At 38.2% G+C, this 18,243-nt stretch overlaps 1 protein-coding gene across 2 annotated transcripts in view; it reads left to right on the top strand.

Moving 5' to 3' along the window:
* The window catches only part of LOC106952074 (SERTA domain-containing protein 2-like), a 42,543-nt gene that overhangs the window by 9,252 nt on the left and 15,048 nt on the right, over positions 1 to 18,243 (top strand). Inside the window, exon 2 of one of the 2 annotated variants that reach the window (XM_015039954.1) lies at positions 14,708 to 14,889. The exons of the other annotated variant lie outside the window; for it this stretch is intronic. The gene's annotated coding sequence lies outside the window, so the exon portion shown is untranslated. The remainder of the gene's footprint in view (positions 1 to 14,707; positions 14,890 to 18,243) is intronic. 2 annotated transcript variants of the gene reach the window in all.

Below are 18,243 nucleotides of genomic sequence, written 5' to 3' on the forward strand. Positions count from 1 at the left end.
CTTTAGCCAATCAGGTGAGTCTAGAGATGTTTTCACATCGTTCGGAGATTTGGTTTGATTTCAGACCAAAACTGCAGAATTTGCCACATTTTCAGCAGCTGTAGTTCACTTTCACACTGCAGTCCCAAACCTTTTGAAAAAGCAGTTCCCCTCCTTGCCTGTGGTGGTGCTGCACCAAGAGCTACTAAAAGAAAATGACATAAAAACCTCTGAAGAAAACATGAGCACAACTTAATCTTCACAAAATGTAAACAAAAATGGAGTGGCGTCAGATCTTAGCCGCTGAAGGATCTTTATTTTATCTTTGGAAAACAAGCCATTTCTTCCGCTAGCGCTAATGTAACGTGTTTGTTTTGGTTGTATTTACCCAGAATGCTTTGAGCTACCACTTCAACCAAAGACCTAGTCATAGGTGGACCTGAGATTTTCTTTTTGGACCATAACAGAGTTTGATTGCATGTTCACACCTTTCCAAATGAACCACACTGTAAGCTTGATTCAATAATAAATTAAGCAATTAATCAATTATGATGATAAATTAAAATGAGTGAGATAATTTAAATTTTGCTGATTTAATATTTTCTGAAGGAAAATTTTGTTATAGTCCATTTTATTTATAATCTTGGTTGTGTGTGGTTTTCCTTTCCTTTTTATTTATTTATGTTTTTAGTTGTTTTATTTTGGATAATTAAAATTAAAGTTTATTAGTGTTTGAGAGAGCAAACATTATTATTAATTTAGTTGAAAATGGTCTCAAAATTACAATATTATAATTTATTTCTATAATTTCATGGGATAATTTAATACTTTGTGACAGACCTTCCTCTTTTAAGTGTGAGATTATGCAATTTCTATACAATTTTACTTTATCTTCTGGGTTCAGCACGTCCTTAAATGCAACACAAGGTAAATTCTGGGTATTTTTGGTGTTCTGTACCCAGGACCAGTTCCGAATTTCTTTCCGACTCTTGGTCTGTTTCAGACTGTCGCCTTTTAATGCAGTTGGCATTCACTGTGGAGAATTAGACGGAGAAAGAGAGGGAGACGGAGCGTGTGGACTATAAATAGACAGTGGGAGAGTGGTTGTGATGATAGCATCGGCACTCAGTAATCCCTCAGTAAGAACGCCGTTACTCCACTGCATCTCCTCCACTCCTGCGGTGTTATCTGCTGGACCCGAACTTCTGACCTTCTGCTCGGCCTCCCAACATGCAGAACCTGCAGTAAGCTTATTAAGATGGACCTGCAGGTCAGAGGAACCCCACCCTTCTGGTCTGAATGGTCTCAGACTGGAGTAATCGCTTTAAAACTGTAGCGTGGATGAAGCTAACTGGTCTGCTAGCAGGTGGAGGTGCTAATGGATTCAATTATGAGTCAAATATGATAAAAAATCAGAATAAAATATTGGAAAGAAAACTAAAAAATAATCAGTGAGGTTTATCACTGTAATTTTGCAACAGTGTGTTGATATGCATGAGGCTGTTAGTCAAAGACTCGGTAATAATCAGCTGAGCTCTGACACATCGCTTATGATCTTTGCACAATACATGTCAGATAATTCATCCATCTGTACAAAAACACTGACCTGTGGATATAACAAACCTAAAATATAACTTGAAAACATCTAAAATGGCTGACTAACCCTCAGAAAGTCAGATTTTTTTGCCTTCTCTGACTGAAGGCAAAGGAAACAAAGAGCCGTCATATTTTGTACAGATGATGCCAACTTATGGAAGAAAATAAAAGTGGACTTAGAACGGAACCTTGTGGAACACCACTGATAACTGTTGCATATTGTCTGTTTAAAAAAAACACAAGAAACATAAGTGGTTCCAAATGTTTTTTTGCATTTATGCTCTAAAAATACAATTGCTAAGGTAGTTAGAGGTATATAACAATAACTTTTGCAACAACCATGAAGGTCTTGGTCTGCAGTAGATTAATCAGCTGAGTTGAGATGCATTTCTTTATATGATTTTTCACAAAATTTATGGCATTTTTTGTAAACAAAGCACAGTGCTCTTGATATTCCAAACCTAAATTTGAACTGACTGAAAGAAACGGAAACATAAAGGTCTGTCACTCTTTGTACCCTGCAGCATGTCATACAGATGTGGTTTCAGTACGCTAACTGTCCAGCGTTGAGGACGTTTTGTGCTGCATTCAGAGATCCAGGCTAGACAGGACAAAACAAGTTCATGTCTGAGGCCCATTAACTTGGTGTACAAACATGATGGTGTGCAGAAAAGCGGGATCGAATGTCGGTCAGAGCAGCGTTGGTAGAAAGAAGCCAAAGGAAAACCTGAAACATTAATAATGGATGAAGAGAAGATGGATGGATGTACATAAAGTCATTCATACGCAGGGCGAATCTTTGGGAGGATATCATGTTTCCTCCCTCTGCACAGTGACTCAGTGCTGCACTACCTGTGTAGTAGTCTGTTACATCATGTACTCTGCTGGAATACCCCCTCCCACTCATGTCTCCTAGCTGAGCATGTGCTCTGCAGCGCCTAGCATAGCGCTGTAGCTTCACTCACATTGGTACCACTATCAGTTTCTAGAGATGAGGAACTGATAAGTGTAGTAAATGCTGCATGAAGAGAAGGGAAAACATGAAATAGTTAAGTTTTTTCCCTAAACTATACATACAGTTCAAATGTATACATACACCACCACTATTGTTTGGCTAAACAAGCTTCTCCTCTTAGCGTAGCTCTAGTTGGATGTTTGAGTCTCATTGTGGCAAAGTTGGTGAAATTTAAAGGGGCACTATTATGCAAAGTTCACATCTTTCAGGTTTTGTTCTTTCATTTGCGTCTCTTCTGCTTCTAAAAACAGTCAAAGTGTTTAAAACATTAACTTGGAAATAAGTTAATGTTTTTTGGTGTATGGAAAATGAGCCGTTTCAAAAACCTGGGCACTGTGCCGTTATGTAGCAACCCAAGCAGAACTCCAGCACATTTAGTCAGTTGGAAACCACTTGCTGAATTACTGTTGGTTGTGCAGGATGCTCCACTTCTGCTTTTCAAAGATGTATGGTTGTATAATTGTGCATCTGTTTGCAGCCGTTTTCATTTTCAATGGCCAACAGCAGATCATTTTGGATTTAAAGTGTCAAGACATCTTGAAGCAGCTCATAGGCAGAACTGACCCGACTAAAATCTCCTTTTGTAAAACTTTGTGCAAAAAATGTAATGAACATATTTTGAGTAAACCATAGACTTATCCCAGCCTGTTCGAGGAAGGTTACCTTTAATAACCTGACCTGTCGATTTTGTCTGAAAATATGCTAAATATAACAAATAAGTTGCTAAATTGGTGACTATAGTTAATTGAGGAGGTAGATACGGTCGGTTTGTCATGAAAGTATCAGCCGATCTACGTAAAATTAAGGAATTTGGGGTCAATTTATTGGTGCATGCATAATTTTTAGTCATTGCCACGTTTGAAATTCCCATACGTCCATCTTAAATGTGAAGAAAAGATTGAGAAGCTTGAGGTATTTTTTAATCCTGTTACTTTAAATTCAATTCAGTTAATTTATATAGATGGATCAATTAATCACAGAGCAGAGACACAAAAACACACACAGGTGAACTGATGAAGGAAAACTTACCATGTTTATGAAAGTAAAGATTTAACAGTCAGCTTGTCCTTTCAGTAGCAGCAGAACTGCAGAGATAGATGAGGATAACCTAGGTCAGTCTAGTTCAGCTGCATCAGTACTGCTGGAAGCGAAACGTTCCCGCACCACCATGCTGCCACCACCATGTTTTAGGTTTTAAACACTCGTCTTGACTCAAACAGCTCCAACTTTGCCCTCATAAGTTTGTTCAGCGTCTCAGTTTTTTTCAGAGCGCGCTCCCTTTCATCAGCTGTAAGTGTTGCTTTGGCAGCTTCAGGTTTCTCACATTAAAAATAAAGTCAGCTGAGGATAACTGTTAAATGAGTGAGAGAGAACCAACGGGCTGGCTCTGATTTGGGGATATTTGGCTTCCAGCGGCTGCATGATTATGACCTGATGATTATATACTTTGTTTCACGCTGCTGTGACGGTTTGGCAGCCATTTAACGCGCTGATATCGGTGTCAGTGGTGCAAAGCAGCATTTGGTGAGATTATTGTTTGGGTCTCCGGCTGGATGATGACGTGCGCAGCGCCGTAATTGAGCCTGGTTCTAGTTAAAACAAAAAACAAAGAACCCTGAAGGCAGCAAAAGTAGACGGTTAGTTGGTAGACCAGCACAAAGCTCATATTATCATTCTTTTTTTGAAAAACGATGATAAAATCTGAAAAGTGCGTTGTGTTTTTGCATTCAAATCCCTTCACTCTGATATTTATCAATAAAAAAGTACAATTAACTTAAGTATAAATGCAGCTTTTCTGCAAAAGCTGCAGAAGTTTGTTTGAGAACAAACAGCTTCAAGTAATACCAAGGAAGGTGAGGTAGAAAGTTCAAATCAGTTAGATTATAAAACAATTTCCAAAACATCCAAAGGAAAACTTTAATCAGAGATGCAATTAATCTGAGCAGCTTAAAAGCCAAAACTGTAAAAAAAAAAAAAACTTTAACATTTTGCAAAAAATCATTTTTTCTTAAAAAAAATCTCCTAATTAGCACCTTTTGGTATTCAATTATCAATCGGTTTATACCAAAAATAATCAGCAGATCAGATTAAGTTGAGCAGAAAGGACCAAACTTTTCACATGTTGATGTTAGAAGTTTTTTTTTAGCTCCATTTGTAACATTTCTTGCTACAAATTATCAACCTTACATTAAAAGAATGCTATGCTATTACATTTTGTTTAAGTGTTTTAGTGGAAAATCTGCAGAATGTGCCAGTTTAAAAAAAAAATCAATTAGTTGCAGCCCTAGCAGTGAATTATGTTAAAGTTTAGTTGTAAGATGGAAAATTGAAGATACTTTAGTAAACGTCGCATTTCAAACACCTGAAAATGACAGAAGATGCTTCCATCCTGGTTTCTGCAGCTTGATTTCCTACATGCATCTTTACAGAGTTAAAGAAAGCTGCATGGCTGCACGTAAAAACATGCATGCACCACCAACACAAACTGTGCCTTTACTGCAGGCTTCGCGCTTCAAGCCTTTTTTTATCTTTCTGCAGACCAACACATGTTCATACGTCTTTATTGTATGTGCAGAGAGAAGTGCGGACAAAGGGCCGGGTGTCTGGAAACGGGTGCGGGGAGGCGGATGAAGGCTGAGGGGGAGTGGGGGGCTGATGTAAATTTGGAAGGGCAAAGGTGGGGCGGGGGTAGGGGTATGTGTGTAGATCTGCATATCTGTCTGCGAATGACTGAGAGCATGCAGAAACTCATCTGCTTGCGAACCTGTGTGTGTGTGTGTGTGTGTGTATTGCTTAGCTGTTTGTAGGCTTGTGTGTGCTCTTTTGTTTTGCTGTGAGTTGCTGGGTGATGGGACCAGCTGGGAGGGCTGAAGCCATTCACTTCCCTTCTGCTGCCCTGAAGACAGCCAGCATGGAGGGGGAGAGAGAGAGAGGGACAGAGGAGAAAGAAGGGGAGTATCTGATGTTGGGGGATGTTTATGCATCATCAGGGAGAGATATAAAAGCAGCGAGCGTAGCCGGAGAAAACAGAAAGAGGAGTTTTGACCAGGGCTCGGAGTGAATGAAGAGATTCATGAGGGAAGGCAGGGGGAGGGAAAGTGTGTCAGACTGAATCGTGATAGAGCAGCGGAGCTGACTCAGCCAGTCTGGCCTGGTGTAGGAGGGCAGCAGCAGCAGCAGAGGAAGTAGCAACGCTGTCTGTTAGCAAGGATAGGAGAATCTGACTCTGCGCTTATCCAAAGTAAAAAAAAAAAAAAAATAGTAGATTGATGCTGAAATATTTAAACAAAAGTGTAAAAATGATTCACACCAGCTCTATTTAGTCCACTTTAAGTGAAGTGTAGTTCCTTTGCCAAGATAGTCTTGTAGATTCGGTTTGATTAGGGACAAAAATGGCAACATTTGTTGCATTTTGAGCTGCTGCAGTTTGCTTTCTCACTGCATTGTGTCAAATGAGCCAAGCCATTTGAAAAACCTGTTCCCCTCCTCGCCTGTGGTGGCGCTGCGACAAGAACTACAGAAGGAAACGACATGAAAATCTCTAAAGAAGACACCAAGTGCAGCTCCTTTTTTCACAAAATGCAAATAAAATTGAGCAGAATCAGAGTTTAGTGATTGTATGATTTCGCTTGTTTTTGATTTTTTTTAAAAAAATGAGCGGTTTCTCCTGCTAGCGTTATGATGCGTTCACACCAATGCGTTTTGAGCGTCAAGTGCGTCTTGTTTACATTCAAAGTCTGTGTGGTGGCGCGTTGAGCCCCTGGTGGATTTCAAGTCTCTAACACGGCGTAATTTGAACCGTTTGGAGTATTTAACGCATCAAGTGATTAATAGACCGGCGACGGAAAACAACGGCTAGAGTGATTTTGACGCGCCCTCAACGAGCCTCCTCATAGACACATGTAAATCAGACACGCCTGACGCTCAAAATGCTTTTGGTGTGAACGCACTATAGTGCATCTGCGTTCAAAGTGCACACACGACAAATTTGAAGCATCAGACACGCTTTTGACATGCGCAACGTGTTTACTGTGAAAGCAATATTAAACTCTCATGTTTGTCTTGGTTGTTTTTACCCAGAATGCCCTGTGGTGTAGTCCACTTTTGGAACATTTTCTTGGTGTTCACATATGCATTCAAACCGCACCAGAGTTCAATTCAACTGAACTGAGATCTAGGTTCTTTGGCAGACGGTACACCTCAGAGTTCGATTACGCATTCACACATCCCTAAACACTCAAACCTTTACTATTTTTTTTTCCACATTTGAGTTTTTCTTACAATTTATTGTATCAGGGTCTCTAATTTTAAATATCTCCAATATAAAACACTGTAGAAGTGTAAAAATTAGCATGTGTGGACAACAAAAAGTTCTGCCTTAAACAGAATAAGAAATATTTTGATTTAATGTTTAATTTTTACATAGCGACTGTTAGTTTGAGACATTTTCCTTGCCTCTTTTATTACTCCGCCCCTCTGCTCCACAGAAATGGAGGGAATCGTCATAGCAACCAGTTTTCACAGTTTTCTGAGAAGGTTTTTTTTTATTAAAGTGAGCTCCTACTATTTATTAGATCTAACTGAAGGAAGTTAGCGGCTTCTTCTGAAATTTTGCCATTTTTTTCTCTCTTTCAGTTTGACTGTTCGTAGTGCAGGTGTTCACATCACTTCTAGAAGAAAATAGTGATTTCAGGAGTTACTTATAGCACAGGAAATATTAGTATGATGCAGTGCTTTCTGCTGCAGTGACAATTTAAATGCAGAAAAAAGAATTCAGTATATTATTAAATTGTAAATATGAAAAATATCTACTTACAGTAAAGATAGAAAGGAGATTCATTGTTTTAAGATGGTTGTGGTTTAAATCATTCTACATGATATTTTCTGTGTTCTGTTCCATTTTTGTTTGGCATTTTTAATGCAAAAAAAGTACTAAATTGCTCTTTTGTGACTCACGAACGTAAATCTTGAAAAGAGTTTTCTTGAGTGTGGAAAAACTTTAGAAAAAAAAGAAAAGAAGAGGGTAAACAACCGGTTAATCTCTAAAGTTGAATCGCTGCTGCTGCTTCCTTTTGCTCCATGACTTCTGAGTCGGCTTGCTTTCTGTCGATGATTAATGACCTTCCTGTTTTGGCCTACAGTGTCTCCATGCACACAGTTTTCACTGCACTTTGGGTTGACTTGTGCTTTAAAAAAAAAAATCCCAAAAAAACTGCAGGATTTATTGCTGAAGGCATCAAAGATGTGTGTGGGTGAGGAATGCACGCATGAAATTACACTAAAACAAGTCTGAAATGGGCAGTAAATCTGAATATATTTACTATTACTACTGATGTTTATCCTCACTTCCAGTATTACTTGCGTCACTAGTGTTTTCTTATAACATTACCTCAAATATTCAGCGCAGAACTAAAAGTTTGTGTTGAGTTTTTGGCGCAGTAGACAGAGGGATCTATTTTCTATTTACTGCAGAGCTGATGGTGACTTGTTGGACTGGAATGTGTCTCACCAACCAGTTTTCAGCCAACCAGTTAACCTTTTTCACACAAGTCAACCCTAAATTCAGTAAAACAAAAACACTTCACTCTTGTTCCTAATGTGTCTGCGCTGAAAGTCGAGAAAACATTTATCTCCAGCTAAATAATTCATGATCTTAAAAGATTTTTGATGCATTAGTAGTTGTGGCTCAGTTTGACATTTGCACTCTGATTAATTAATCTGATGAGAAAACAACAATTCATCTGGGAGGTTTATGGAAAAACAATGAGGGTGAAAAGGACAGACTGAGCAAGGGAAAGAAAGAGAAAGAAAACAGCTTCTTTCCTGTAAGTCACCTGACACTGTAGGCGTCCAGCCCGTCATGAATAAACACATCTCCCTCCCTTTTTTTTTCTGTTTCTGTGTCTCTCTGTTTAACTTTTGCTCTCATTTTCTTAGGCTCAACTCCCAATCTTAAAAGTTAAAAATGTTTTGCACTAAGACTCTTTAGTCATTTATGTTTAGTGTATCTTATGTCCTTAAATATACAGGTGTTGTGTACACAAATTCAAAGAAAAGAAATCAAATATGCATATTTGCAGTTATGCAGTTATGTTGTTTCAGACGTTTTGTAAGCCAACCTCAAGGCAAAGAGGTTTTCTTGGTGCGATTCCCTCAACGTCTTTTTCGCATGGCGTGGTGTTTACTTCCTCGTGGATATGAAGTTTTGTTCATCACTCCATTTGTCTGTACAGTTGAATCGCTGCCATTCATCCTTTCCTCTCCATAAGATGAATTTAGAGTGACCAATTAACCAAACATGCATGTTTTAAAAGTTGGAGAAAACCAAGATATCCACGCAAAACTATTGCAGGTGTGTAGGATAGCATGTTAATGCCACGCAGAGGGGGCAAAGATTTTTACTCAGGACTTTCTCAATGGGATGTAGTCGTAGGTTTGAACAACAAACTAATATTTATTGTGGTAGACATATGGCCAATATCAATAGGATGCATTGAATAGAATATCCAATAATTCTGATACAGAAATGCACAGCATTCTGGGGGATGTAGGCAAAGGAGAAGCTTTAGCCGCTCAGCCTTTGGCATGAGGTACAACAACTTTTAATTTCCTTTTGTGATCAACTATTTTTAAATTTGAGTTTGAATTTGAACATGTATCAACCGCCTCACTCTCTTCTTGGTTACCTAGCAACTCATTCATTCTTTGGTTACCTAGCAACGGCCTGTTGAGTAACTGCCGCAGCAGAAGTTTAAGGTTTTGCCACCGTTGCCTCAAAACCGCTTAACAATAAACAACAGTGTGAAGAGAAAGCTGTGGATAAAACGGAAAACGCAAATAGTTTGGTAGCATTTCAGATAATTAAAACAAAAAATATACAAAATTATGGATATTGACTGATACGAAATGCTTCTGTCGTGATATGGTTTTCAACCATATTGTCGTATGAATTTCTCTTCCACTATTAAACACAAATATCTAGTTTATTGATGAAGTAATGATCTACATCGGGGTAATTAAAGACAACTTTCTGATGCCACCTTCTTTAGCAATGCTGTCACGATAACAAATTTTACTGGACGATAAATATTCCCAGAAATTATTGCTATAAATGACAATGTATATTTTAAGACCATTTTGAACTGATAAAATAATAATGGCATATTAATGCAAGTTCACCCCCTCAAAATTAAAAAAAAACTTTAATTTGTGAAGAACATTTAACACCTTAACTGGAAAATATTTTAAATATTCAAAAATAAATAAACACAACAACAATTATTAAAATGGATTAGGAAGTTTTTGTATCCAAAATTATGTTTCCAAACATAAATCATTCAGCCAAGTCAGGGAAAACAGGCAAAAGTTGCAACTACTTCATAAATGTTTTCAAAATTATGACTTTTCAGTTTCTTTAAAGTGGAGCATCTCTTTAGTGATTGTTGTCCAGGTGGAATTGCAATTAATTGATTTAACTAGCTCTAATTTACTTTTCCACATTTATTCTACACCCATTTTTAAAAGTTTATCTTTAACAGGAAGAATGAATGACGGTGCATTTTGTACATATGTGTATGGAACACCAACAGGCTTTTGTTAGCTTTGTTTTTACACAGTCATATCATTAATATTTGCTGTAAATGAAGAGCGAATCATGGATATTTCATATAATTAATAAACCTTCCAGTGGGGGAGTTTGTGACTGAGGCAACAGCTGCGCACGGGGCAGACGGGGAAAAGATGGACACCAATAAACAGACTGGTAAAGAGACAAAAGGAGAGAATAGGAGGAGGTAGAGACAAAGGGAGAGGGACAGAGAATGGGAAAGAAAGCAGCTGGGTGTTTTTTGGCTTCCCCTCCCTGCACCCTCCCACCCGTCTTCCTCTCCACGTTGGCCCTCTGCGCCACGCCCAAGTCCGACGGTGTTAATATTCTCGCCACACACCCTCAAGTCTCCCAGTGCATGTAGATGTCTCTTTCTGCTTTAACTTTTATAGATTTTAAAGGGTTCCACTGTGCAGAAGACTCAAAGGCGTTTAGGAATCTTCTACTAACGATTCGGTTCTGATTTTTGGGGCAACGATTCGATTCAAAACGATTATTCAATCTATCGGAGTACAAAGGATCCTCATGATGTGCTCCAGGCATTTTTTCAATAAATTGAGAAATTAAAGTGCCTTTTTCACATTTATTATGTTAAAATTATTTGATAAAATTGATTTATTGCAGTTATAGGTGCAGCTAATGATTACCTGATTACCTCATGCTATAATGTTATTCCATTATCAAAACCATACCTGGAGTGTTGATTTGGTTCTTTCATGCATGTTTGAGAAATCGTTTAATCTCCACGGCAACCACTGAGCCGTGCAAAACACCTGGTTGGACGTAGCTCCGGCTTCGAGGCGCAGCTCCGCTTCAGAGCTGCAGTTTCTAAGCTAACGAGCTTCAGCCTCACCTAGCAGCCTTCCCTCATGACTCCCCCACTCAGCTCCTTCAGACTAGCCAGCAGCAATTAGCAAACACCTGGTGGAACTGCACGTCTCATTATAGGAGCAGCTAAAGGATTAATAGAGGAGCCATATTGTGATGACTTCCTGAAGGCGGAGTTTCAGAAAGAGCAGGAGATTTTAAAGAGACAGAGGCCCAATTTGAAGGTGTTAAGTTACAAAGTCAAATTTCTTTTATGTCATATTTGATATGGATAACATCTTTATAACAACTGAAGCTAACATAGTTAGTTGATTGTGCTTGGAAAATACTGTCCCTTTAAATACAAAATGTATATATATTTTGTACAGTTTTGGGTTAATTATTTCCCTGAGTGTGTTGTTCTTTCAGCAAGCAGCCATTTTTTGAGTTTGTATGTTCCAGTTAGCGATTAACTGATTACTAAATTAATTGATGACTATTTCAATAATTGATTCATCATGATTAATCGTTTCATCTATTGCATTAATATATCCTGATTATATTTTGAAAAAGAGCCCAGCTTGTTGCCAGTATAAATGGACCCAGAATGGTTGATGATCTAATTCAGATGACAGTCATCTACTCCAGTCCAGCACATTACCACCCGGAGGTGCAACACGGTGATGGATGGAAGCAGCGTGTAGCTTCATGCTCTGAACGGCGAGCGAGAGCAGCCACCTCACCGTGAGTCAGGTTCACACTCTCACCCTCATGAAAAGGGAAATAAAGACGGACCAAATCGGCCGCATACGCTTGATATGTCTTTGGATGAATGTATCTGAAACGTGAGTACCCGGTGTGGTAAAATGTGGCTGCTGCTCAGAGCAGGAAGTAAAAGAAGAGCAAGGAATAAATAAAGATAGATAGAGGGGGGAGAGAGGGAATCTGTCGGCGCTGCTCTCCAGTTGGTGTTGCTATGGCCCTGCCCTCCCTGCTCACTGAGCCATTTCCTGTTTTTGACCTGAAATCTTTATTTAGAGCCATCCCTCCTCACTGCTCGGCATTCATGACTCAACTCGGAGTCCGGAGAGATGAAGACAGACCTAAAATCAGATCTCCATTCACTCGCAGGAACACGCTCATGCAACCCAAGCGAGCCTCGCCGCACTGCAGCCGAGGGTTTCCCTGAAGCTAAACAGTTTGTTTGATGCAGATACTTGATATTCACAGCTCGAGTCGGGCCTGCAGCCGTCGCCACCGCCGCCTCCAGCTGTGGTTATAAACTCCACAATCTGACTGGACTTTTGGAGAAGGAAGCTCCAAAAGTGAAAGTGCACATTTCTCTCCGTCTGCTGGAAAACAACAAGCAGAAATATGCTGTGCAGAAAGTAATAATGAAGAGAATTCAACAATGCATTTCAATTTTTACACTTGCAATTAGGCCTCTCACAATAATACATTTAGCTGGATGATATATTGTCCCAGAAGTTATTGCGATAAATGATAATATTGTTGTTTTGAGACCATTTTCAAGTAACATAATGGCAAAAACACATTCTCGAAACTGAACATTTAACACTGGAACAGGAAGATATTTAAATATCCACAATAAATAAACAAAACAACAAATAAAATGAATTATGAAGTCTCTTTAAACAAAATTGTCCTTCAAAGAGAAGCTTAGTTTTGACTAAAACACTATATTGAAGACTTCTGTCTCCAGTTTTTGGAAGAAAGAGAGAAGGAAATAGGTAATAAATCATGCAAACGGAAATGATTGAGCTCATTTTAATTTATAATGCGATTAATTGATTTATCACTTACTCTGACAAGCCTACTTGTAATGTTGTGATTTGTAGACTTTGTACCTGCTCAAAACTCATAATATTTTGCATATAAATGTGTTGCAGAAAGCGCTTTTTTTCAGCTGAAAGGTTTACTTTATGGCAAATTGGTTCATTCCAGGGCCATCATTCATTAGCACAAGTGTAACCGTAAAAAGAGTGTCCAGCTGAAGGTCTTTAATCATTCCAGTTAGAAGACTTCTACTACAACCCAGTCCAGACTGGTTGCTTGTAAAACATGACCTGGCAGTCAGTAGATTCGGTTTGATTAGCGACCAAAAGCTGCAACATTTGTTACATTTTCAGCTGCTGCATTTCTCTTTCACACTGCGTCAAATGAACCAAACGATTTGAAAAACCTGTTCCCCTCCTGGCCTGTGGGGGCACTTCACCAAGAACTACTGAAGGGAACGATACAAAAACCTCTGAAGAAGACACTGAACACAACTTTATTCATGAAATGTAAATAGAAATAGAGCGGCATCATAAAAAAATAAATATGAATCATTTACCCAGAATGCCCTGCGCTATAGTCCACTTTCTGCTTTTGGAGCAGTCTCCATTTAATTGTGGCAATTTTTAAATTAAAAAGATTTAAAAATCTTAATTTAGATTTAAAATTTGTATTCCCCATCTGTTTGAAATATAGATTTTTTTTATATTTATTTTATTTTTTATAGTGTTATGTTGTCAAATGGCCAAAATTTCCACATATACCTGAATAAACAAAGATGAAAATAAATTTATCTAGATTTATTTAATTTATTTTAGAAGCCTAGAATTATTTCAAAATTTATTTGGTTATTTTATAATCCTGAACACCAAACTGCATAGTATTATTTTCCACATTTAATATATATTAATTATTATTATATTGAAACCTAATAATTTTATTTATATGCTACTCTGTCTGTTTGGAATTTAATTTATTACAGATATAACTTTTCAATGATTTATTTATGTTATAAGTTCTATATAAAGTCTTCAATTCTTCAATACAACACTGGATTGTACAGTAAATAAATCAATCCTGAAATGATTCTATATGCTTTTATCACATAATGAATATTTGTATTTTACATTCTTTATTTTGTTTTTAAAAATATTTTAAGCATGCAGATATTTATGGTTTCATGCATTCATCAGTTATGCTAACTTATTGTTTGCATTTGCAACTTTATTTAACCATCACTAATACTACTAATAAGAAAAATCTATAATTGTGGAACTGCTAGCCCCTGGAGACCATAAACAAATCTAATAAATTCATAAATATTAGGACTTATGAATTAATTATGCAATTTATAACTACATTAAATATTAATTCTTTTATTTTTTGGTAATTCATTAATTTAGTAATTTGACACTTTGATCAAACTTTGCCAGTCAATCTGTACTGACAGAGTGAAGTTACGGAGCTTATTGATGTGAGTGTGCGTGCCCTCGTACACGCGATTGGATGTGGGCGGGGCTAAACTCCGCTCTCGGGGCAGCTGCTCGGTTTCAGCTTCTCCTGCTGCTTTCAAGGGATCCTCGTACATTTCTCTGACTTACCTAATTAGAGCCTGACAGGCCAGAAACAAACTAAAGTAGATTAAAACATTCACGCTGTTGTTTGAGTTGAGGTATTTAGTATATAGTTAAACTAATTAGTGATTAATTGCTGCCTGTTCCTTTTCTTTCTCCGTTTTCACGAGATAAACGTTTAATGAAGCCTCTAAACAGATTGTTCTTCGTTTTTTACGTTTGATTTAAGGTGGAAAACAGCGACGTACATGGCGTTTTATTAATAATCTTCGCTTAGTTCACTTATAAATCGTTCGTGAACGCGGAAGCATTAAAAAAACGGTCTCGTTGTAGGTGAATCCGACAGGCCTTGAAGGCATCAGCGTTCCAAAGAGCGGAGGCTGTTTTCTCCTCCTATCAGCGCCATTGTGTGGCGGAGTCTCCGGGAGTGAGGACCGATTGTTTTTCTGTTGCCGACGGGACTGTTTAAATACCCCCTCATGTTTCTCTGTGGACCCCCGGCGGATCTGGATCTGGTAAGCCTCCGTTTCGATGTTTGACCCCCTTGTTTTTTTTTTTTAAAAAGGAGCGAAGTTAAACAACGTCGAGAGGGGGAAACACACCGGCACGAGAGCGTTAACCTATTTGTAATGAATAATAGAGACGGCGGCTGCTGGTGTTTCGGTATCAGTACAGTAAGGTGGTGGAGAAGTTTTGCTACTGTGTGTGTATCCGCTGTGGATTCCAGTTACTGACACAGGGCGGTTCTTCTGCTTCTTAGTTTAGGACTGCGGAGAAAAAGCGTCTGATAAACTTTCCACAGACCTTAAGAAAAGATAGTTGGGCTGTCCCAAAATATACTCAGTGACTGGACCTCACTTTTTTATGGCTTATTATGTGTACAATACAATAAAAACGTCATTAAATGACCCAGTTAAGTCAGTTTAATGAGAAATGTACACAAAACACGATTGAATTAACATTTAATTCACTTTATTATCACAGTTTTAGTGTCATAAATGTGTGTTTTCTGAGGGATTTTGTTACTACATACCACAACCAGGAGCTGTATTAATGGAGGGGCCTCTGTTTTGTAATCTGCACCACAACACAGCAGCCACCTCCTGGTGACAGCACCTCTTCTTCACTCCTTGTTCTTCTGCTTTTTACCCACAAGCAGGATGTAGGTCACGCAAGAGGTCTTCTTCTACTACTCCTTACTTTGTCCAGACAGGGACCCACGGGACACACATACTGTTTTGATGGGATCTGAGGTGAATAAACATGTCAGGAGTTGCTAAACAGGTGCTTCTCAGTCAATTAGAATGTAATTGAAAAGTTAGTTTTAAATGTTAAACTTGTGTAGCATTTATTTTAGATAATTTGCAGCTAAAATGTCCTCGAAAAATCTGAATATTATGTAGAATATTATGTAGAAACGATAAATAAAAAGATTGAAAACCTTCACAAAAAACTTTGTAGTTCACAAGAGTGCTGTATCTGATATTAATGGGAAGTTGAGTGGAAGGAAAAAGTGTTTGATAGAAGATCCACAGGCAGTTGTAAGTGGATGATGAGGGGAAATCCATTAATGAGTTTCGGGGGAGATTCACCTTAACAAATCAAATAAATCAATAACAATATATATATCGTGACAGACATGTGATCAGTATCAATACATCTTATAGAATATTCATTGAAAAGTCAAGGGAATGACTTTAGCTGCTTAACCTCTCGCTGTGAACTAAGGTAGCTTAGTGGCATCAACTAACTCACTCAGCCTTGGTTACCTAGCAACTCATGCATTCTTTGGTCACCCAGCAACGACCTGTTGAGTAACTTGTGCTGCAGCAGTTTAAGGTTTTCTGCATTGTGCCTCATAACTTCTTAAAAATGGAGTGGGGTGAATAAAGCAGGAAAGGTCACACCATCAGTTTGGCAATATTTGAGATATTTAAAACAAAAAAACTAATCAATAATGATCAATATCGACTGATATGAAACTTTTATATCCCGATAAGTTTTTTTTTAGCCATATCGTTCAGCTCTATGTTGGTGTCAGAGGTTCGAGAGCCGCCTCTCACAGACATATCCAGGTCAAGTTTTAAATATATAGATTTATTACACAAAGAGTAATAGCGGACATTTATTGTTTGCTATAAAAGTCTGTAACCAAAAAGGAAAGAGTGTGTCTAAACAGATTCACATCCGTAAATTCCGTAAACTTTAGCTGATTTGTTGTCAATCAGGTGGTTGCTGTAGTTTGCAAAACAAAAATTATATTTTTTGGCCCGTTAGTATTTTTGAACTGACGATTTTAGCCCAGTTGACATCAAGTTTGGACTTTGATGCATTTAAAGCTAGAAAAGTTACATGGTTCGGGTGTTGATGTTTGCTAAGTTTTCTTTCCTTTTTCTGTGTTCATAAAGAAATTAATTTTTATCTGTAAAGGATCAACATCAGCTAATACTAATCCTCAGATATCGGTATCGGTTTTGGACGCGAAAAAAGTGGATTGCTGCATCCCTAATTATTAATCGTAGAAAAAATGTGTCACATTTAGCTGTAAACTATTTAAGATCACCTAGATCTATTTTTTAAATTTACCACATTTGGTGACTTTATCAGGTGGCTATTGTAGATTTTAAAATTAGATTTTTTTTTTTTTTTGGCCCCTTAGTAGTTTTGAGCTGATGATTTTGTCACAAAAGTTTGGACTGTGATGAATTTAAAGCCAGAAAAGTTAAATATTTCAGGTTTAAATATTTTTTACATTTTCTGTGTTTTTAAAAAAGAAATGTTTTTCTGTATCAGATCAATATTGGCTGATACTAAACCTCAGATATTGGTATCGGTTCTGGACATGAGAAAAGTGAATCGGTGCATCCATAGTTGAGCATAGAAAAACAAAGTGTCACATTTATTTATTTTTTATTATTATTTATCAGATTTTGTGACTTTATCAGTTAATTTAGGATGCTGTTGCGTTGTGTTCAGAACAGCCACTTGCCTGCAGCTGGATCTGAACATCTGGTGCGTGGCGGGCTTGGAAGAGAGCTCAAACTCGGCGCATAAATGCTGCAGAGCCAGTTGCTGCAACGCTCCATCGCAACAGAAGGCAGTGTGGCTGGGATTAGTAAATTTAGGATTAAAATCAAGGCATAAGGTGCGGTAATGAGGCGGGCGCTAGTTTCGTGTCGACGCTCGGCACCAGAATCCTGCGGCTGCTTTCTCCGTCGGAGAAGAACCCACTCATCAGCAGCAGCATGTCTGCTGACCTAAATCTGCTCTCTTCTTCTGCCTTTTATTTATAGACTTAAGAGTGAGTGCATACTGGGAGGGAGTGTGTGATCGGAGACGCTCTTCCGGACCGGAAAATTTGGGATGTGCACGAGTTCGCTTTGATTGCACATGTAGGTTTGACCTTTGGAGTGACGGCACGGTTACGTAAAAGTAATCCTCGTCGTCACCAGAACAGTAGAGTGTGTCTGTCTTGAAGGAGTTTGGTCTCTGTGGATGTGTGTGTTTTCCCAAACATTCGCTTTTAGGATCTGTTTGTCTAATGAATTAGTGCAGAGTGCAACTGCAAACAGAAAGAGAGACGTTTTATTTCAGCCTTGTCTCTGACCTTTGCACCCCTTTGTCGGTGTATCTGATATGGACTTTAATCAGCTACCGAAGGCTGGTTTTTCACTTTGGACCAAGGGTGTTCAATGTAGGGCTCGGGGGCCATTTGTGGCACCTGGATTGATTGTTTGTGGCCTCCTGGTTATAATTAAAGCATCATGACAACTTAGGGCAATTGTTGATAGAGGGGGGAATAAAGTCAATTTTCGATAGAAAAAATTTACCATACTAGAAAGAAACAACAACTAATTTCTGAGTTTGTA

This window comes from Poecilia latipinna, unplaced genomic scaffold, assembly GCF_001443285.1.
Source record: "Poecilia latipinna isolate Pla-1442-1.1 unplaced genomic scaffold, P_latipinna-1.0 Scaffold490, whole genome shotgun sequence".
Lineage (NCBI taxonomy): Eukaryota > Metazoa > Chordata > Actinopteri > Cyprinodontiformes > Poeciliidae > Poecilia > Poecilia latipinna.